A 21,213-nucleotide genomic window follows, 5' to 3' on the forward strand; every position below is an offset into this window, starting at 1 on the left:
GCACGGTTAGCACGCTTGTGGAGCCTGACGTCAGCACGTCGCGAGTACGAAATTGTTCGTTAACAGCGTTAACAGATAGGCGACAGTCCCTTAGCCGGCAGGGGTGGTAATTTAATATATTTTATAAAATTTATGCACACGTCCACTCTTGGTCACAGTCGCGGGCGAAGGGTGGAAAATGACGTAGGTCTGTACTTATTTCTAATAGTTAAATAACTTACTAGGAATATTACATTATACAAACTGTTTCTAATCGAAACTATTTCAAATGTTGCTATCTAAACCCTAGGCATCGACTGCCGACATAGTTTCTACTGAATGATTCCACTAACAAAACTTTTTGCTATTCCCAAATTGAACATGGATGGCCGAAAACTGAATACCGTGCCCATAGCTCACGAATCCACACGTGAATTTTAAACTAATCCGCTAAGCTTTTAAAATGTTTCAAACAACCGGTTTACGCTTCGAGTATTTACTATTAGGATAACATACTTATACTTACACTACAGTTTTAGTTTAAATCCTTAATTGTTTTCTGTTGTTTGTAACGCAAATTGGATTGTATGAAAGACGATATGGCTGGAAAGAAAGTTATTACTGAGATGAAATGACGTCAAACAGACTGTTTTCTGTTAAGATAATTCAAACAATTGACCTAATGTTAAAAAAAAATGGCGCCGAATTAATTTATAAAACTATTACAATGTAAAGCCAGTATTATTTACAAAAAGGGTTGTTGAATACAAAGTCTAGTTCTCCATTGTTAGAAAAGTAAAGTAATACTTTATGCAAACCGAGTAAATTATTTATGAATTCATTTTTGTTGCAGATAAACCGCACGGACAGGCTGAATAAGAGGTCAGTTCACTGCTAAGTCAGTTAACAAAGAAGTTTTTATATGCTCTATGCATTTTATTGTTCCTTAGCATTTTTACCATTTAAAAGGAAAATAAAATGTAAACGCTTGTTTTTATTAAATTATATTTTCCATTGTTTGCTATTGCTAATTTTGTCTATTATTTTCAATAATGTCTTTCAAAATGAAATTAAATTGGTTGAGCGATTTAATTGTAATAAAAAGGATTTACTGTGGCTTTATTAATGTAATAAGGTTGAGTTTACACAGATGTATTATTACAAAATTCTTTATTCAAAAACTTTAAAAGAATAATAGAGAAAAGAAACTATTTAATTGATTTATTCATTGAATGCGCGTATTCGCTGACAAATCGACTATTTGTTAGGCTTCCAATTAGTGGAGCTGGCGAGAGTTCTAAAATCAAATGGAATTAATCGTAATGAAGCACTGCTTTGATTCATTTGTTTTCGACGGCCATTGTTCCCGTGTTATTTAAAAACATGTTTTGTTTTTTATGCGGACGATTTTATAAATAGGTTTTTAATTTATTCATATTTATTTTTAGGAATTTATGCATTTTAACGTTTTAAATAAGCCCGAATTTAAATTAGAAATATATTTTTTTTGTTAAATGGTATTCTATAATGCTAAAATGCTTTCCATTTTAAAATAATGTGCGTAATGAAAGGTGAAGTTACAAATGCATTATTAGTGCATTAATCAATGCTTTATTACGAAGTACCTACCTTGTAACTCCAAACTAATGAAAGAGGTCCTTGATAATATAAAAAAATCGAGAAATTGATGAATACTGCCTACTTTACAGGAAGGCAAATCCAGAAATTAATGCGTAGGTGCTATCGTAGCTATTTATAAAAACCTATATGTACCGGCAGGTCAAAGACTCCATTTCCTATAACCGACCATAACATTGTTATCACCAGCATAAGTTTTAACGACATCCGTCGACATAGGGGAAAGTGCGGTACTGTCATTTGACGATGCGACGTAACGTTTGCTTTCACGCACTATCGGAAACGAATTGGCGATTATTTCGATAATTGTCGGAAGTTTAAGGGATCTACACACCAAAGCCGCTGACCCGGCGGCACAGCCCGGCGGCACGACTGCCGCGGCATGTGGTGTTCTAGTAATTGTCAAATACTCTATGAAAGCCGGCGGCATGATTGTACAAAATACGGCCGGCGGGTTGGGCCGCCGGGCTGTGCCGCCGGCATCAGCGGCTTTGGTGTGTAGACACCTTTACTTTTCATCGGAAAGGCGAATGACATGTTTGTGAAGTGAGTGTCAACAGATCGTTTAAAGCCAATGAACAGAATTCTACGATAGTTTGTAGATGTTATGTATAGGGTAGTGTCCAGGGTCGAAATAATGAAATAATATTTAGTCCGCTTTTTAGATAATCAAAAAATATTGGATACGTATTTTTTCTTTTTTTAATTAAACATAAAATGACAAAGATAATACACTTCAAAAATTAGGAGTGGGGGCCTTTTACGTCACAGTGTCCTGAAAATTGTAGCAACTTGTGACGTCACACTCAACTTTAACACGCTATATCTTAACAAGTTCTGATCCAATTTAAAAAAGAAAAAATACGTATCGCTTAATTTTGGACAATCTACAAGACGGACTAATTATTATTTTTTAGGAAACTAGCCTATTATGAAACTCTCTTTCGATCTTTACGGTGAACGATTAAAAATATCAAGGAGTGCCATGGAGATAGAGCGAAATGGAGAAGAAATAATAGGAACACTAGCCTCAACATCATGTGTGGGTACAGGCGGGAAGATAGATATTACCCATAAAAACATTTAGGTACCTTTTAATATAAGTAATCTAGATAAACACTAAAGATTACCATGAAATTCAATTTTTCTACTACCCGATAGTAATTTGAAGCGTAATAACATTTTTACTATACTCTGTTGATTACTTTCCGTGCAAATTTCATGATAACAATGTTGAATATTTATTACGTTCATCAAAGTGTTAAATAAATAACAACTTTTAATGAATTCCTGATTGATCGTGTTACGAGAAGCACGTTTCAATTTAATATGTTTTTTTAAACATTCACTTTCCTATTTGGTGATTTGCTTTTGGCTACTATTTCTTCAGATTCGTCAAAGATGGAGCACGATAGCCTAGAAGTTCCTGTTCATTAAAATCAAAATTGACTACCATATTCTTTTACTCTATTGCTTGCTAGAATCGTTCTTGTCAAAGAAAGATATGGTAGATGTTGGCCCAAAAAACAATGCGCATATAAAAAATATTTAGACTTGTGAAGCGTCGCTCCATGTAAAACCCTGGTACTCAGCTGCATCCGGTTAGACTGGAAGCCGACCCCAACATAGTTGGGAAAAGGCTAGGCAGATGATGGCAGATGATGATGACTTGTGAAGCGTAGAACTTGGTAAATATGGACCACAGCGTAACATGCAATAGCTCTGATTCTGGGATTTTGTATACCTCAAATTATTTTCAGAAACATTTTGCTACAGCCTACATACTATCACATGGAACGAAGAGAGTTTTTAACTATTCTTCCAACCTTTACTCGATTCCTGGAAAAGAGGCGAGGATTTATTCCGAGAAGTACTGGCAACCACTAAATATAGCAATGTAGCTGTTTGGAATGCTCTATTCCTTTTTTGAAAATACGTAACGGACGCAATATCTATGGTGGTAAACTAATATTGCTGACGGAATACCGTTTGAATTTTTTTACTCACCAAAGAGCCAACAAATATTCCTACATTTGAACCAGCCCGTATAGTTTCAAGAGAACTAGGCTATGTTGAACTTTTTGAAAATCGAACAAAAATGGAGTTAAGAATTCTTTTTTTTTATTTTGTTCACCATTTTGTCCGTAGATTTATGTTCCGTGAATTAATCAGTTTTACCAGATTATGTTTTTTTTCTAAACTGGCAAAAAAGCCATTACCGTTAGGAATAATCGCTTAGTAGAATAATACTTAGATACATGAAGCCACATAGGGAATGTCATAGTTCTCAGATTTTCTATAGAAATTATTACCAAAAATTAAAATTAAAATTATTATAAAAAAATATACTTATAAGTAGTTATGTTTTTGTTAAAACACAATAATTCCATATGAATATCTGGTAGCCAGAAGGCTACAAGTAAGAATCACTTTTATAGAATTTTATACGGATGCGTAAGCCCTGAAAAAAAGGGCAAAAACTTCAGATTTTCAAAAATAATAGTGAAAGTGAATTTGTAGCAACAATACGAAGTTCTGTAAATTAGCATTTTATTATTAGTATTGCATCAAACAGCGTCAGTTTTTACCATTTTTTTCTTACTTAAAATGCGGCATTTACATTTTTTAATATCGAGCTTTAAGCTGCATGAAATGAATGTAATATTCGCAGCTGGTAAGACTGATAGAATGAGTTATTACATTTTAATAAGATTTATTAAATTGCAGTTTTATATTAAGGTATTTCATTGACGGTAAATGATAAATGTTATCTTTAAATATTACAGTTGGTAAATTAATAAGTGAACTAAATTTTTTTTATGCACTTTTTATTTGTGGTGTGAATTATCTATTGATTGCTTACTTTATATGTATATCTTCGTTCATTATATGCCTACTTTGGAATGAAAACTCAAAACTCAAAAAAAAAAACCTCAAAATTCATTTATTTTTGCGAATACATATGGGTACATGTGGATCTTACATTATTTAACAAAAGGAGCATTTACCGTATCCCACCATAAGGTTTGCAAAATTAAACTATTAAATATAAATAAAAAGTAGATAAATATAAACAGCAATTTGATCTTTTTTATTAAGAAATTCGCATATATTGTAGTAGTTTCTTTCAATAGAAATTTTCGTAACTCCTTTTTTTTCGATAGGGGTAATTCTTTCCACTGTTTGGGTATTTTATTATAAATCACGGAGCCATGCAGTAAACGCTTTTGCGCATAAGTGTTGTTTGTAGTCAAAGTAAACTATTGTTTCGCCTATTCCGTGGGAAATTATCGGCATTAATGAATGATGAATTACCCAAAAGAAGATAAACATAGATCCGTATATTCGACACGAATAAATACTAACTTAGGCTTCAAGTCAGACCCAACTCTTGCCAGCCACACATTCCAAGCTTTCTATAGAACGCAATAAACCTCTTTGCAGCAATAAAACCGATATGATAGTGAATTCCTTAAGATTCTAACAGCCGTAACATAATATTTAATGCTCAATGGAACGTGTGAGCATACAATATGATCTGTGAACCAAGATGGCGGATCGTAGACACGATTGGTGAATGAACAGGGTTAGCCAAGTAGCATGCAAGATTTGTCGTTAGTTGGTCAGATCGCTGATTTGATGGCTGGTTAGTGGTTATTCTTATAATTGTATGGTGCACTCCATCGTTAGAGACATGTAAAAAGATTTTTAGAGGACGAGGTCGTGAAGCACAGATGCATTCTGGATGGAAGAAATACGATAAAATTACGATCTGAAGGTATCAAACTCCAAATCAGCTCACATAAATAATTTGCAAATGATATCTTTGAATACATTCAAATGACAAATATGGTAGATTATAAACAAAAGTCCCCTTAAAATACCTAGTTTCACGCAGGGTACCGTATTTGCGTATATGAATACAAAATGTATCCCATCTCACCTCCCATGAACTTTAACTAGGACACTGTAAAGTATCTGAATATTCATCAAGCCCAACCCGTTTATGTGGTGGATCCTAGACCGAAACCTTGTCACCATAATTGGTACAGCACGGGCGTTAAATTGCGCATCCTTTTATTTTCCCATCATTTCCACGTATAGACCCACCTGCAATCTATGCAGATCAGTGTTGCTAGCTTTGATTTGATGTTGCCATTTTAAATTATCTAATCTGGCATTTAAGTCAGTAGCCAAAAAAAGGGAGTTAACAGTCAAATGATTGTCTTTCAAATGAGCCTTCAGTACTTTTAACTGCTTGTATGTCGCCAAATATGAAACAATAGAAAATCAATCGTGTTTCGCGTATATCTGCGCTCCGATAGACAACGGGTTACACTATAAAGTATAACGGTTTATGTATAACTGTACACGCTACTCATAAAGTATGAATTCAGAAATTAAAACCACTTTTAAAATACTTTCCTAAGGGCTGTTTTTTCAATCATCAGTTAACTACCATCTGAGGAATAAATATGGCGGTTTGACATATTTTCCATACAAAAGCTGTCAAAACGTTAAATATATTCCTCAGATAAAAGTTATCTGGCGATTGAAAAATCGGCCCGTAATCTGGTAGAACTAAACTTGATATCTGTCAAACTTTAGTTCCTATTTTGTCAACTGCAAAGCTCGGTGCATCTACAGAGCTTGCAAGACCCAAAATGTGAAACGGACTTCAATACTGCACACAGGAATCAATACCTGTAGTAATTAGTACATCTCTAAAGGAAAATCGACTCGGAGACTGCCGTCTCTGTGTGGAAATATCAGAGTATTCTAGAAGCTTGATACACGCTGTTGAATATCGAACAGGCTCCAAATATTGTAAATTGGTGTAGCTCAACACTGGCGGATAAGTTTTGAGTATGAATAAGACAAAGCATTGTGAATATGAAGACTTTACTATGACTACTGATAGTAACTGCTGAAGTACCATGTTGGTATAAAAAAATATGTAAACGGAAATTGACACATACATTATATACATTTTTAATTTAAATTACTCGTACAGTACGTAATCTGAAACAACTGTTTTTATTGAAAATTGATAATTTTTTTAAACGACAAGAATGTTTCTTTTCGACCAATTTCTTCTTCTTTCTAATGTGCACAACCACACTAGTGCACACTATATGCACTATTTCATGACAACGCGTTCTATAATAATCTAAACTTTGAGCTTTATCATTGTCTTATTCATACCTCAACTTCAGTATCTCAAAGTTGATGCGAGGCGTCTGTATTACACAGCCTAGCATACCGTGAAATGTCTGCATTAAATAGTGGCAACCCTATAGATGTTGCAATCTGCTCCCGAATGCACCGCAAACTGATTTACCCCTTTATCTTAGTAGCGTGGCGACCCGATACTATCTGTAGGTAATTGATTTCTGATAGTAAATGGTATTGTATGAAATTGTTGTGGGTAAGACCGTTTGAGCGGGTAAATGGGTGCAGTTATCATTTATAGCGGTAGGATTCGGTTAGAAGGCTTGTGGACTTCCGTATTTAATCTATACTAATATTATAAAGCTGAAGAGTTTGTTTGTTTGTTTGAACGCGCTAATTTCAGGAACTACTGGTCCGATTTGAAAAATTCTTTCAGTGTTAGATAGCCCATTTATCGAGGAAGGCTATAGGCTATTTATCCAGGTTCGTGCAGAGGTTTCCACGGGATGCGGGTGAAACCGCTGGCAGAAGCTAGTAGGATATATAATAACACTGTTCTTTACAGTATGTCTTTGCGACAAGAAAGAAATAAAACATGGTAACGTTTTTAAATTTCCAAAGCTTGATGGAAAGCATGGTGATGAAAAATTTACAACTTATATTTTGTATTATTGAAAAGTTTATGAAGACTTATAATAAGTTCTTGCGAAACCTCAATAGCTAGGAGTGCACCATTACAAAGAATGGGTGTATTTGAACAACGCAATAAGTATATGTTACTTTGTAACAAGAATATGTTATTCTTAGAAACTATTGTAATATTATAAATTATAAGCACGAACAGGTCATTCTTAGTTCTAGTGACGTTGAGAAAGTTCAGCTCAGTAAGTTAGCTTCTCAATTAGAGTTTAGTAACCAAGTGATTGTAAGTTAACTTTAGTTTTGATTGTTGAACCATAACTGTGCGTAATGACACAGTTTTCACAGTGATCACGGATTTGCAGTTATTTTATAGGTGCAGAGAACTTTTTTGTTTATGTGAATATTTTTCAGGGTATCAAAACATAGTTAAATCAATATTTATAAAGTTTCTCCATGGTTTCGGTTGGCTCTTTATGTTCTAGATAGGTTAACTAATAAATATGGCGAAACTTTAATGTATGAATTTGTCTTTCTAACAATACCTAGTGTAAAAAAAAATGCATTCACGCAGTTAAGAAGTAAAAAAACAAATGACTACAAATAACTTATAATTTTCTTGTTTTATATATCTTTAATAGACATAGCAACAAAACAAGACGAATAACTTACAAACAAGTTTATAATTGATTTGAAAAGCAATCTGAATGAAAGTAAGCAAACAGTCATTTTGACAATTTGGATTCCATCTTTCTAACAAAGCAGTTTTGATTAAAGTTTCACTTGGAGATAATTATCGTAACTAGATTTAAGAAGCTTATCAAAATTGACTCAGTTTTTTTAGACTGAAATTAAACTTGTGAGGGATTATGTTATTCTAGGTTTTTTTCTGAGATTTGTAAGTTTTTTTAGGTTCGTTGAAAAATACTTACTGTGTGAAATGATATTTATAATAAAACTAATGTTTTGTTTTTATTTGATAGTTTAAAGTTCCATTTGTTTTCAGTGGACGTTCACTATTCAGTAATGAATAATAGTTCAAGTATTTCATACGAAAACTATAGCCATTTTCTCAGTAGATCTTTTATAATAATTTTGAATAACATTATAAATATCAATACGTTCATAAATTGAATTATTCACACTTTGTTAGTTTAACCTTTCAGTTTCAGTCCTAAAACAATATTGTCGAGTTTTATATGTGTGAGTGATACTTTAGAAAAAGAAGAAAAAACATTATCTAATGTTGACCATGCTTAAATTATTTATCAAATGAACCGAATGGTCATACTTATTTGTTTACTTTAATGAGTTATGGTCTAGTAAGTAAGAACACAGTTAAGTAAATAGTTACTACATGCGTCGTATTTAATCGGTTAAAAATAATACATATCGATATTATTGTCCTACCAATACACATCATTTTACCTATAAAAAGTAAAAGGTGTCTTACAATGATAGAGCCATTTTTCACGATTACTGAAATAAAAAAATCTTATTTTTACTGGTTTCAGATTATCTATTCTATTTAATTCTATTCCATATAACAATTTATTCTATTTCCTCTTATTAGAGTTCCTGCAGTACTTGAACCGCAATGAGTAGAATTCTTAGAATTCCTAGCGAGTTATTCTTTCTGTGGAGAAGCGAGCAAAGCCAAGAATAACAAGAAGTTATTTAATAAACTTTTTCTTGCATGGAAGTGCATTTTCATTATTCTTTTGATTTAATTGTTTGTAGTTTTTTTTTCATCTTTTAAATCAGATGTGTTACTTAATAGACCAGCTACTGATTAATTTTTTGAGTATTTGTGGACCTTTTTCTTACGAACTTTTTTTTGTAAATAAAATTAAAACATCTGAATAGAAGAGAACAGTCCACGAAACTCGTAGGTAAGTAAAGTATCATAAAGTTCATAGGCAATATGACATTTATATTTATAGTAACGCGGTAAGTATAGTAAATCTTATTCCATCATCATTTGCCTAGCCTTTCCCCAACTATGTTGGGATCGAAATCCTATCCCATATTGCACTAAAAATACATTAAATAATAATCCACACAATCTGTAGATACATTTATAGCGAAACAATCAAACTAAGTGCGACCGGCGACACAAAAGATGAACAAGAGATAAATCTATTTACGCTAGATTTGAGCTGCAATCCGCTTTGGTGGCCCGCCATCCGAGTATGTTTCTGTCTTATAGACTGTACCTATTGAGGTGGGCAAATAAACTTACTGTGTAATATGACCAACTATAGCTACCAACAGCAGTTTTAGTCGCTTGAGGAAACTTCCTCCCGCATCTGGATAAAAATAGCCTATATATAAAATAACTAGCTGTTGTCCCGAGGTTAAACTCGCGTCACGAGGAACCTTCATCCCGTACCCGGATAATACCTACCCCATTTTCAGCGCATATAGTATGCTAGCAGCCTAGTGAAAGAATTATTCAAATCGGTTCAGTAGTACCGGAGCCTATTTGATTCAAACAATCCTTCCTTCCTGTATATAAGTATAGATACCTATCTATAGATTCAGATGTGTAAACTATATTATTACTGTAAAATTTGATCAATACAGGGAAAATCTTAAGAATGGGCCGTACGCACACTTATAACCATGAGGTCAACGCCTTTTGAGTTTCAGGTCAAAAAGATAAGTAGAGTTCAAGTTACATCGTAAGAAGAACATACTGTGTAAACTGGGTTACATTATAATGTACGGTATGCATGGACAGGTTTTACCGAAAAGTATAACTAACTAATGTACCTATAGGTGGACCAATTCAGTAGTGTAGGCGTAGTACGTGTGTCAATATTAATATGTCAACCGTTATGCAAATGTCTTAAGCAAATTGTCACATGCAACAGTATCCACTCAATGTAAATAGAGACAACTTGTAATTTGCCCATGGCAAGGCCAATTAACCCTTTCACTAACTTCTCTATTGCGATATACCCAGTAAGTGATAGTTTAAACAGTCTATTTATATACTGGACAGCTATGTAGAGTATTTGCCAATATTGATATTGATAAGGTTCGACTAAAAATAAAATCACAAACCCTCGTCTAAATCCACCCACGTAGGTCCGTTACACATGTTAACAGGACAAAAATAAATAAAAAACAAAACACTGGCCACTACAAAGAAAGGCCATAACAGAAAAACAAAAACGGCTTCAGTATCAAACTATCGAGCATCGATATATATGTACTACGTACTAGATAGAACGTTCCGAACAAAAAGCTTACCACACTGAACTGCAGTGCAGACTATGCAGTGCCCAAAATGGCAAATCAGAGCGATTTTGACACCTGCGTCAGATGGATGTCTATGAAACGACAATTATAAAATAGAAAATACATATCAAGGTACAAACTTACACATATAAACTATTCGAGAGTCAAGTTAGTAAAATTACACGCTGTTCATGCTATTCCAACGCTTGTATATCATACTTTTCATTTATAATTCAATTTTACAAAATATGATTAATTTGTTCCCGCCCGCCATCTTGAATTATGGATTAAGAAAATCGTGCAGAAACAGATGTGCCATAAAACTAGCAGTAGGTAAAATATCAATGAAAACAGACTTCTCTTTGTCATGGTATGTTCTTACTTTCAAGAAAAAATAATTAAATGCTCGAAAATTTGTGTTAGCCCTCTTAAGAAAAAAAAACATCGTAATTAATATTAAAAACCCTAAAAATAAGTTCCTGGTTTTAATATATTACATGATTTTGCATTCAATTAGATATAAATAAACTTTTTGATATATTACATGATTTTGAATTCACTTAGATATAAACTTTTTGAGTAATGAAAAATGTAGGCAAAATACGAGCGACACTTCTGCAATTAACATCAATGAGGATGACTACATGTCACAATACGTCAACGAGATGTCAACAGACGACATAAGCGGGTAAATTATTTGTATGGATGTTCTTGTCTATCGATAGAATATATGTCAATGCTATCGAGTGTACATTCTTTGTGTGCGTAATATTTGTCTGTGTGCGTATGAGCCTGTCTTGTTCATGGAGAACAAAACACTAGCGGAGATGTCATAACGCAAAATCGCCGAAGAAAGTAGCGCACCAAATTGGTAGAGAACGCCTAAAAATAAAATATCAATCAATAAAGACCTATTTTTGACAGATTGGTTTTGATTTGAAAAGGAAACCATACGCCTCATTAGTTCTAGTAACTGAGCTTGCCTACGGTACGTTACTTGACCTACAAGGAGGCGCTCAACCTACGTTCCTCATGGCATCTCCGCTCATCTTTCCTTATTCTGTGCTGTTGTCCGTCAGCAATACAAGCCCTGCGGGAGACAGCGTTCGAAATTGAAAACTGAACGAATCGCACTTGTCGCTTGGCGGGAAAATTGCACATGCGGCATTTGGTGAACGTGCCTTTGCCTATGATGTGCGCCATTGTGTCTATGGGCGTAACTTTTATGACTGGTATCATGATGAATGAATGAATTCTAAGAATGAACGACAAGTGTGGCATAGACATTATGACTGTAAAAGATCAATAAACTGTTTGGTTGCTATTCTTTAGAACTCTAGTTAGGTATAAAATAAATTATGGAAGGTGAATGCGTTGATGAATATTAAGAAAAGAAACAATGTTCTTGCTACAAGAACAAGCTTATTTAAATGGTTGGAGGTTCTGTTCAGATCACTATTTTATTGAGTATGATTATTATTTACATTATAAAAATCCGTTGATCCATAACTATAACTTGGATAAATATAGCTATCAGGAATAATAAAGCAAAACTTGTGTACCGGATTTTGGTTTCCTATACAAGTGAAATATTCATAGCAACAAGAAATACAGAACGCTGTAAAACCACGGAATGACAACTGTTAGAGGATTTCGACCCTCCTTTGGTGAATGTTCGGACATCGTTTGACGAACTGCTGCGGTCTTTTTGTCACCCCAGCTTAGCCACGCTTTTCTAGCCAAATTGGAATGTGAGAGAAACCTTGTTCGGTGTATACGATACTTGGGTTAGGGATAAATATAGGATTTGGTTCAGTAAAGATGACTTTTAGACCTACTGTCAGTTCAAAATATCATTTTTGATTTTAATTTAAGTAAAAAAGGAATTAAATTATTGGCTTATAATGTACCCAACCTACACGTTTCACATATTTAACAAAGATACTCGAAGGTACTCGCATAGATTCCAAGATTACATTCACATAATTCATGAATTTCATTTGAAAGCAACTACATGAAAATCATCATTTCACTGGTCTATGAGCGACGCTACAGATATTTACGACATTCGACGTTCAATAGCTAAAAACGAGCCGCTTGAATGGTGTGGCACACCTTCAACGAAAAAGCTTTCACAAACCCTGGCACCCTGCCATCACCCCCAGACACCCCCCGGATCCGTAATTACGTTCTGTTTACACACACAACAAAACCTGCAATTAGAATAAACAAAAGTCAAATAAAAATGTTCGTTTTTAAAACAAAACACGGCTCGGACGAAGGTAAATCGCGTTACAATGCCAGAAAATTTACTTTATGAAAAAAAGTTGAGTCCCTCTCTCTTTCTCTGCTAAGTGAGTTGTGTGTAGCGGATTTTTTCGTAGACTTTTATGTAAATACAATTTTGGCCTTAATGGAACGACTTAAATGTTAAATGAGTTATAAAAATACGTCTTTGTTCGTTTAGTTCTGAAAAAGTAAAGTCGTGGTGGATAATCTTTTACGAGTTGCTGCGTAGTACCAGCCTTTGTGGTATTTAAACGTATTTTTTCGTTTGATCCAAAGTACCAATTCAAATAATAAAATTAGACTGAAATGCGTGCAAAATTAATAAAGGTCTAAGCAAATAAATCGAGTTTGATCCCTAATCTTTCAAAGGATCGACCTTTTTGATTTCATAATTTCATATTTTCACGACAATACTATATATACATAAATACTACATACACATACATAGGTTGGTGCTGTTGGTTCGTCAACAAGAAAATTCCAAGTTTTCGTATCTTACACGCAAGGCAAGTTGTAACTATGTAAGTTGACGTGCTTTATGCGAATTTATCACGACACCTAGCTTGTGATGCAACTTCCTCAAGTAATTTTGTCTGAACAAAACTTATTTATGTTTTCACAAACTTTGAGCATTATATATTGTAATATTTTTAATTTATTTATTAGATAATATAAGGATTTTTATGACATAATGCAGACACAGCTTAGCAAATATTTCACGGTGTTGCAATTTTATTTAATTATATAACCAGTGAGAGATGTCGGTTAACCCCTTCAAAATAGGGTTTTACCTACACTCCAAAGTCGCACTCTTCTTACTCGCCTTAACTTAAGCAACCCTAACATCCCCACTCAGAGACATTTAATGATTACTTATGTCACTGTATACGCATCGTTTTATTAATTTAAGCTGAAAAACTTATAATCATATATGGCATATTACTTTCATTGAAAAAAAAATCTTTAGGTAAGTAGTTTTTCCATTTATGAGAACATGACATTGTTCAATACATGGAATTGTTTGAAAATCGTTGTCATATAAATTTTAATATTCTACGTTAGCTGCCGTATAGGAAAATACAAATCGAACTATATCATTTTCTAGAAAATGCTGCAATAGAAATGAGAATATTAAACTATTCTAGTGTAAACTTGAAATGTATGACGAAATACACAATATCTCAGAGCATTTAACTAACCGGAGTTGCCATGAGCACTTAACTCTATGCGAAAAGTTCTACAATAAATGCGAGAGGGGTAATGCAACAAATAGCACGAATTTCATGCATTTTCGATCAGATCGTTACATAAAATAAATGGCAACTACTTTTCGTTGGGAGAGGCCTACGTTCAGCAGTAGATGGCAATTGGCTGATATGATGACAATGGAGATATAAACATGACACACACCATGTAGACATTAATGAGCGGCGCTTTCGTACCTTTTTCAGAAAGTAAGATCACGGCAATGGCGTCTCCAGTTCTTTAAACGCTCTAAGGACAATATTGAACTTTTATTGTGAACATGTTTTGTTACTCTGCACTCCTCAGAAAATCATCCCTTTGCATTTCTCGAGCGCCTTAGACACGAGTAAGGAATTTGTCACGTAAATATGAAGGCAGATTTGCATTTAAATATAGGTATTCTTATATTGTGTATTGGTGCCTACAATTCTTAGGATAGGAAGATTTCGCTCCATATGTTTTGAAAGTGAGCTATTATTAAGATCACCATTTGCGGCCTTTTATAATCACACTGCTTAGCACAGACCTCCTCTCACAAGGAGAAGGATTGAGCTTTAATCACCTTACCTGCTCAATGCGAGTTGGTGATTTCAGACTTCAATACCTTGAAGGGAACCCGAACTTGAGAAGTCAGTGCTGTACCCTCTAGGCCACCACGACTAATCAAAATACATGTTTGTTATTCGAAATGAACGAAAAAATCATCGAAGCAGTTAAAATTTTTATGTTTTTCTAACTAACAAACCAACAAACAAACCTGCTGCATTTTGATCTATTTTTTTCAATTTCGTAACGATAAAACTCACCATCAAACGCAAGAAACAGTACCTGCACCAAACAGCCAGAGGATAGATGTTAAAGCAGTCGATATTGAATTCTTATCTGGGTGTCATTACGTCGGAACCAGCGGTCTGACTTGTGCGGATATTGCGCTGCCGATTGCGATCCGATACAATACATGTACTAGTGCAAAGAAATAAGTACATGCTTTGAGAGTTTTAGTCTTTGGGAGTGCATTTTGGGTGTAACATTTGTGTTGGGAGGTTTGTGTAGTTAATGAAAATGAGTTTGTTTTGAAAATAATAGTAGATAGTTAGTTGGTACATAATACTTTTTCATATACCGTTTGTTGTTGCAGCAACACTCCAATGGTATGTGATATAAATTATTTCATTTGGGTCCTAACATAAGTCTTTCTTTCGTCTCTACAAAAGTTCGTTAAACAGTTTCTGATTTATACGATTTCGCGTAAAAACACGTTTCTAATCCTAATTAGATTAAGTGGGCCTACAGTCCTTAGTTATCCGAACCTTTTGATCATAAATAACTCAATACGTTTCTTAGAAAATACGCTGAATTTTTCCATCGCCGTACTTCGTATTATTTTGTAATACACGGCCCGAGCCGCGAGCGGCTTTGATTTCAGCAGCCCTTTGGCAAACCACGAATTATTTATGATTATCAGATTCCACGTGCAAAGCTTTTATTTTATTTGTTCGCAAGTAGACAATGGTCTCGGTTAATGACCCCGCCGACGCTAGCCAGGACCCACAAGTCATGTAGAATCTGCAAAGTCATAATTCTATCGTGTCAGAAAGGAAATTAAAACAAACGATATTTCTGTCAACAATGGACTCTCCGAATAATTAACTTAGGGGTTTCATTTTCTTTAATTAACGGAAATTTATAAACAGATGTTTCCACGGGCTGTGTGAAATGATATCAAACAATAAGCTCATTATGTGCTATCTGCCGTCGATAATTAGATCTCTGTTGGAAAAGTAGGCTTCCTAATTAATGTGGGTTCATGGGTAATAGAGTACCTAATAAGATAATTAATGTTAGCTGTGACAGACGGCTTAATTAGTTGTCATAGATGTACATTATAAACTAGGTATAATTGGATATTCACATGTGAGACACTGAGAGTTCTATTGGCTGTTACTATACAAATATATGAAGTTATATTTTTTTAATGTATAACCTACTGAATATTTTTCCTTCCCTATTTTGTTATCATAATGCAAAAATGTTGTTCAACCCGCATTTACCCTACTTTCCCCATAAGAAGGTAAGGATGACTTGCAAAATATAACGAATAGATTAAGCCGGGAACTAAGAAGGGGAAAAATATAATGAATTTAGTTTATTTACATTGTTTAGGGTCGTTTTTAAGCCGAGGTCAAAGTAAATGATTAAATCCTAAAGCCGTAACAAATTGTCTGAGGGTCAAACTGGGTTATTTGTTATAACGAAGGGTTTTCACAACACGCCTGGTTATTACGTGTTATAGCCGTAGAAAATGTGTTTAATTTCCCTTTATCATTTTTTCAGTATCATAACGTTAAAAGTAAATACTTTTTTCGATTGGAAGAATTTTATTTTTGGAGTTACTTTTGACATTTTGTTCGTCTCTCTCAAAGATTTTATTCGGGAAAATATTCTGACAAAAATTTAATACTCAGTATCTGCTATTTCTAGATTCTCATATTACTTTCCAAATATCGGATTTTCTTTCATAAACTTTTAATATACCTCCGGCTATTTTGAGAAATAATTGGATAAGGCAAAGTTGTGACCTTTTTTTGGAAGTTAGCGTCACGTTTGGGGTCAACGCCCTTTTTTGAACAAACTGTAAAATAAATAGGTAATTCGTTATTTTTAGAACTAATCTAAGACAATATAAACTGTTTCGATAAGACTATAAAATAATTCAATGGCTATTTTCGACTGTAAAGTTTGGCAATTTAGCCGTCTTGATAAGAACTTTACTGAAGATAAGTCGATAAAAATGCTGCTTGGACTTGATTTACTTTGTTTTTATTGTATTTTAAATAAAGTATAACTTCGTGTGTTGACTTTAAATAAGCTATTTAAAAAATATACATTTAAAACCAAAGAAAACTGTTTATATTTTATTTAAAGATTATTATTTTATCTTTATAAAATTGAACTGAAGAAACTGAATCGTCACGAATTGTGAGTTCAAACGTATATTGATTGGTGATAAGTGGTCGACTAGACTAATAGAGATAGGGCGAGCTCGAAACCACAGACACCACGGAATTATCATGATCTTACAATACCTTCCGTCTGGGTTTAGATGTAGGTACGCGAATGTTATGTAGAAATATTCTATATGAAAGTATGTAGATCGAAAACATGAAATCTAATAAAATATTGAATTTTGATCGATTTTATCCTGAAAACACGCTTGTGTTTTTTTCGAACCTGCTGTCCAATGCACGGATTCATACACCAACTCCCTCCAACCATCGAAATCAACAAAGCAATTTCCGAGCATCGAACCCCGAGACCCCAGGCACAACAGTTGCTCTATTTGACAACTATACCAACGACACAGTTAAGGCAAACCATATAAAGCCAATAAAGATACACACAAGCACTTAATACAAGTGCCTTACAACATAATGGTGGAGCTATAAAAGTAACAGGTTTTATGTAAAATCATAACGCTAACATAACAATGTTCGCAGTTACGGTAACGGTATCTGGGGAAATATGAGAATTGGACTATTTTACTGCAACTACACTTTACTGTGAAGCTTTAGTGGTAGTTTTAGTGATTGTTGATGTGGAACAGCTATTTGGCAATTTGGAGGAATGTGTGTGTCCTGTCTAAAACTGATACCTCTATTTTACTATGTTTAGTTTCAAACGGTAGTCGTAAGAAGCGTTGTGTGATGTCCTTTGGTCTCTTGCCGGTGATGAAAAGCACCTATTAATAGGAGTATCCTAATAACGAATTATTAGTTACTACTACATAAATGGGTAAATAAAAGCAACACCTTTTCTCAGGCAGAAATCCCATATGAAGCCTAATATGAAAGAGTGACGCTAGAAAGAAACTGAAAAGATTTCAAAAAAGTAAACCGTCTTATTTTGTAAGAATTTGCAAAATTAAAATGCAAACTTCTCTCCAGCATTTCACATTAATTAATGCAACCTGCAGTGTTATAGTAATTTTATAATTGGTCTGTGATTAATAAAGTCTGGAAGGAGCAACGCAAACTTCGGTTTTGACTTGAAGTTCTTCTTAACCGTTTCTGTTAACGAGGTTTCACTTAATAAGTGTATAAAGTAAGACTGGGTGAAGGAAAATGTTTATTTTTGTAAGACTAGGATGAGCTGAAATGTAAGCTAAGTAAATATAGTTGTATTTTAATAAGTATTAGACCTTTATAAATGTAAAAGTTTACTACGATTTAATCGATCAATCGGATTACTTTGACGTTTATGATATTAAAATAATTACTTCAAATTGATGAAATAATTATATAGTAATTTCTACTATTTTTTGGGCACACCCAGTTCAATGTTCATACGTTTCTAATCTTAATCGTTTTAATTTCACCAATAAATCCAAGTATTCAATCAAAGAACCGACCTTTATTGAAATTAATCGCTCGCCAAATTTTCAATTAACGAACTAACTTCAGCCTCATATGTGATGAATCCTACGCCAAAACCACTCATCAAAAGTTTAAATTAAAGTGAAAACTAATGTTAGTGAAAGAAAATGGTTCTAAGAAATTAGGTTTAATTGATATCATTTAGTTTTGCTGGTTTTGCCCCCCGGTTTAATCTGTCTGTGGTGCCCCGAGACACTACATCTGTCATATTATAAAGTTTCTTATGAATTAGGCCAGTCATTATAAAGCTCATTTATTAGGCAGCCAATGTACCTACAAGTGGTTTGTTAGATGACAAATCCGACGAGCAGTTTCAGGCGTCAAAAACATATAAAAACTCTTTCTTCTTCTCAAAGTTTCAAAACGTATAGCTAAAGATTAAAGCCCAAATGACACCTATCAAAAACTTCCAACGACTTTCTTCAGACTGCAATCTTAAATCAAGATGTCATCGCCAACAACGGTTTCATCACAAAATAGTTTTGAAGAAAAATGTCTCGATTCCGTAAGAGTAATCGGAAAATCGAAGTAGTAAGAGGACCTACAATCAATTTGGTGAAGCTGGAATCCAAAGGACGATGGAGAGATATCGGGCTCTGATAGCCGATCGCACTCTTGACTTTGGCGACAAATAGAATGAATAAATCTCACTTAAACTTTGAATAGAATAACAAATCAATTTCTGTTTGAGTTTGTTGAACTAGTTTTTAATGAAAACTATGAGTTCTAATCGTAGATATCGTAATATTCTATTAAGTATGGAGTCTGATATACTCCACGAAAATGATGGGTCGGAAGACAGGAACTATTTAAATATAACTGCAGAATAGTGCATAGTGACATATTGTATGATTATTTACTTTCATTATTTTTTATACTTTTATTGGCTTTTTGAATTACCAGAAGTGATAAGATATATTATAGTACCAACCATGATGTACAAATATTTGTTAGCTGTAACTCACATGCATTGCGCATAGTTCTCATAAGATGTCCTTTCAAAACTGAAAATTATGTTACTGAGAATAACTCCTACGCAATATATGCAACAAAATGCCAAGGCACGTACATCCTTATATTTCTATAATCCTATTCACAATGTATACAAACCGCCTGTCCCATACCTATATACAAAGGACAAAGCAGTTTACAACACATTTCCCTTTATAAGGTTTTGGCCGCGGTTCACCGCAACTATGAAAGCCTTTCCACGCATAGCTGGGACAAAGTGAAATATTTTACAGTAAAAAACGTTACTGAAACGAGAAAAATGGACAATGTTTTGTGGAAAAGATTAAGGATTAACCGGGTAAATAGAGTTGTTGGAAAAAGTGATTTTTTATAATACTTATTTCTAATGTGAAATTATGATGTAAAATGATTTGGAAATACTTCAAAATTCCACATAAATATAATATGATAAATAACATGTTATTGTAAAAAAAAGTATTGTGCTTTTTATTAGGCTCGTTTTAATAAGATCTTTCATAAAACCACAAAACATTTAGTAGTAAGTACTATTAAGTACTACTTCAGACCACAAGCTCCTTAAATTATAATCATTTCACAATAAACATCAAAGTGCTCATAATTTCCAAGGGTCACTCAAAGACATTCCTTCACACACAACTGTCATATAACAAACAACTTGAACCAAGTTTAATAATAGTTAACCGACGTTTATGTAAACCGAGTTTAAAGATGAACGTGATATCTTTAACTTACCGTAACGTCATTCAACTTTATTTAATTTGATTAAGAGCGAGCGCACATTACAAACTTTTAGTAGGCCGATAACTGGTTTGGGCTTATAAATCAGTATGAAGATGAATGTAAGTACACACGTAACAACGATCACGTAGGTATTTTTCCGGTATCAGACTGACCAAAAACTTTGATTCATCATCATCTCCCGAGCCTTTTCCCAACTATGTTGGGGTCGACTTCCAGTCTAACCGGATGCACCTGAGTACTAGTGTATACGAGTGTGTAGTACGAGGAGCGACAGCCTATCTGACCTCCTCAACCCAGTTACCTGGGCACCCTAATACCCCTTGGTTAGACTGGTACCACTGGACCAAAAACATTGATTCAATACTTTCAAAAAATAAATACCAACCACATCGACAGTCGGCCGACTAAAAGTTTCAAGTGTGCGCTTTTATATTGAGGAAGCGACCGATGCTAATTAGTTAACTTTGTACGTTTAACCCGTCACGTGGCACGGTCGTTTGTTACTGTCACTCGAACGCATTGACACATTGATTTTGTAAAGTGACTTTGAAATTAGCGACGAATTGGAAATGGCGGCCGATTGATCCGTGAATGTAATTGGATGGATGTTGCTTTCAATTGTATTCAATAAATTAATATACAATATTGGGTTGCCCGGGTAACTGGGTTGAGGCGGTTAGATAGGCAGGTGTTCCTTGAAAAACATTGGTACTTTGCTGCATCTAGTTAGACTGGAAGCCGACTCCAACATAGTTATGGAAAGCCTAGGCTGGTTAGGTTTGTTGAATCATTAAATAATAAAAGACATACCTATATAGTGTGAATTAACCAATAGTAT

General features: G+C 34.0%; 1 protein-coding gene across 2 annotated transcripts in view; it reads left to right on the top strand.

Moving 5' to 3' along the window:
• LOC110380240 (protein artichoke) overlaps positions 1-21,213 on the top strand; it is a 107,604-nt gene that overhangs the window by 47,580 nt on the left and 38,811 nt on the right. Inside the window, exon 2 of one of the 2 annotated variants that reach the window (XM_021340162.3) lies at positions 833-861. The exons of the other annotated variant lie outside the window; for it this stretch is intronic. The gene's annotated coding sequence lies outside the window, so the exon portion shown is untranslated. The remainder of the gene's footprint in view (positions 1-832; positions 862-21,213) is intronic. 2 annotated transcript variants of the gene reach the window in all.

Source organism: Helicoverpa armigera, chromosome 14, assembly GCF_030705265.1.
Source record: "Helicoverpa armigera isolate CAAS_96S chromosome 14, ASM3070526v1, whole genome shotgun sequence".
Classification (NCBI taxonomy): Eukaryota; Metazoa; Arthropoda; class Insecta; order Lepidoptera; family Noctuidae; genus Helicoverpa; species Helicoverpa armigera.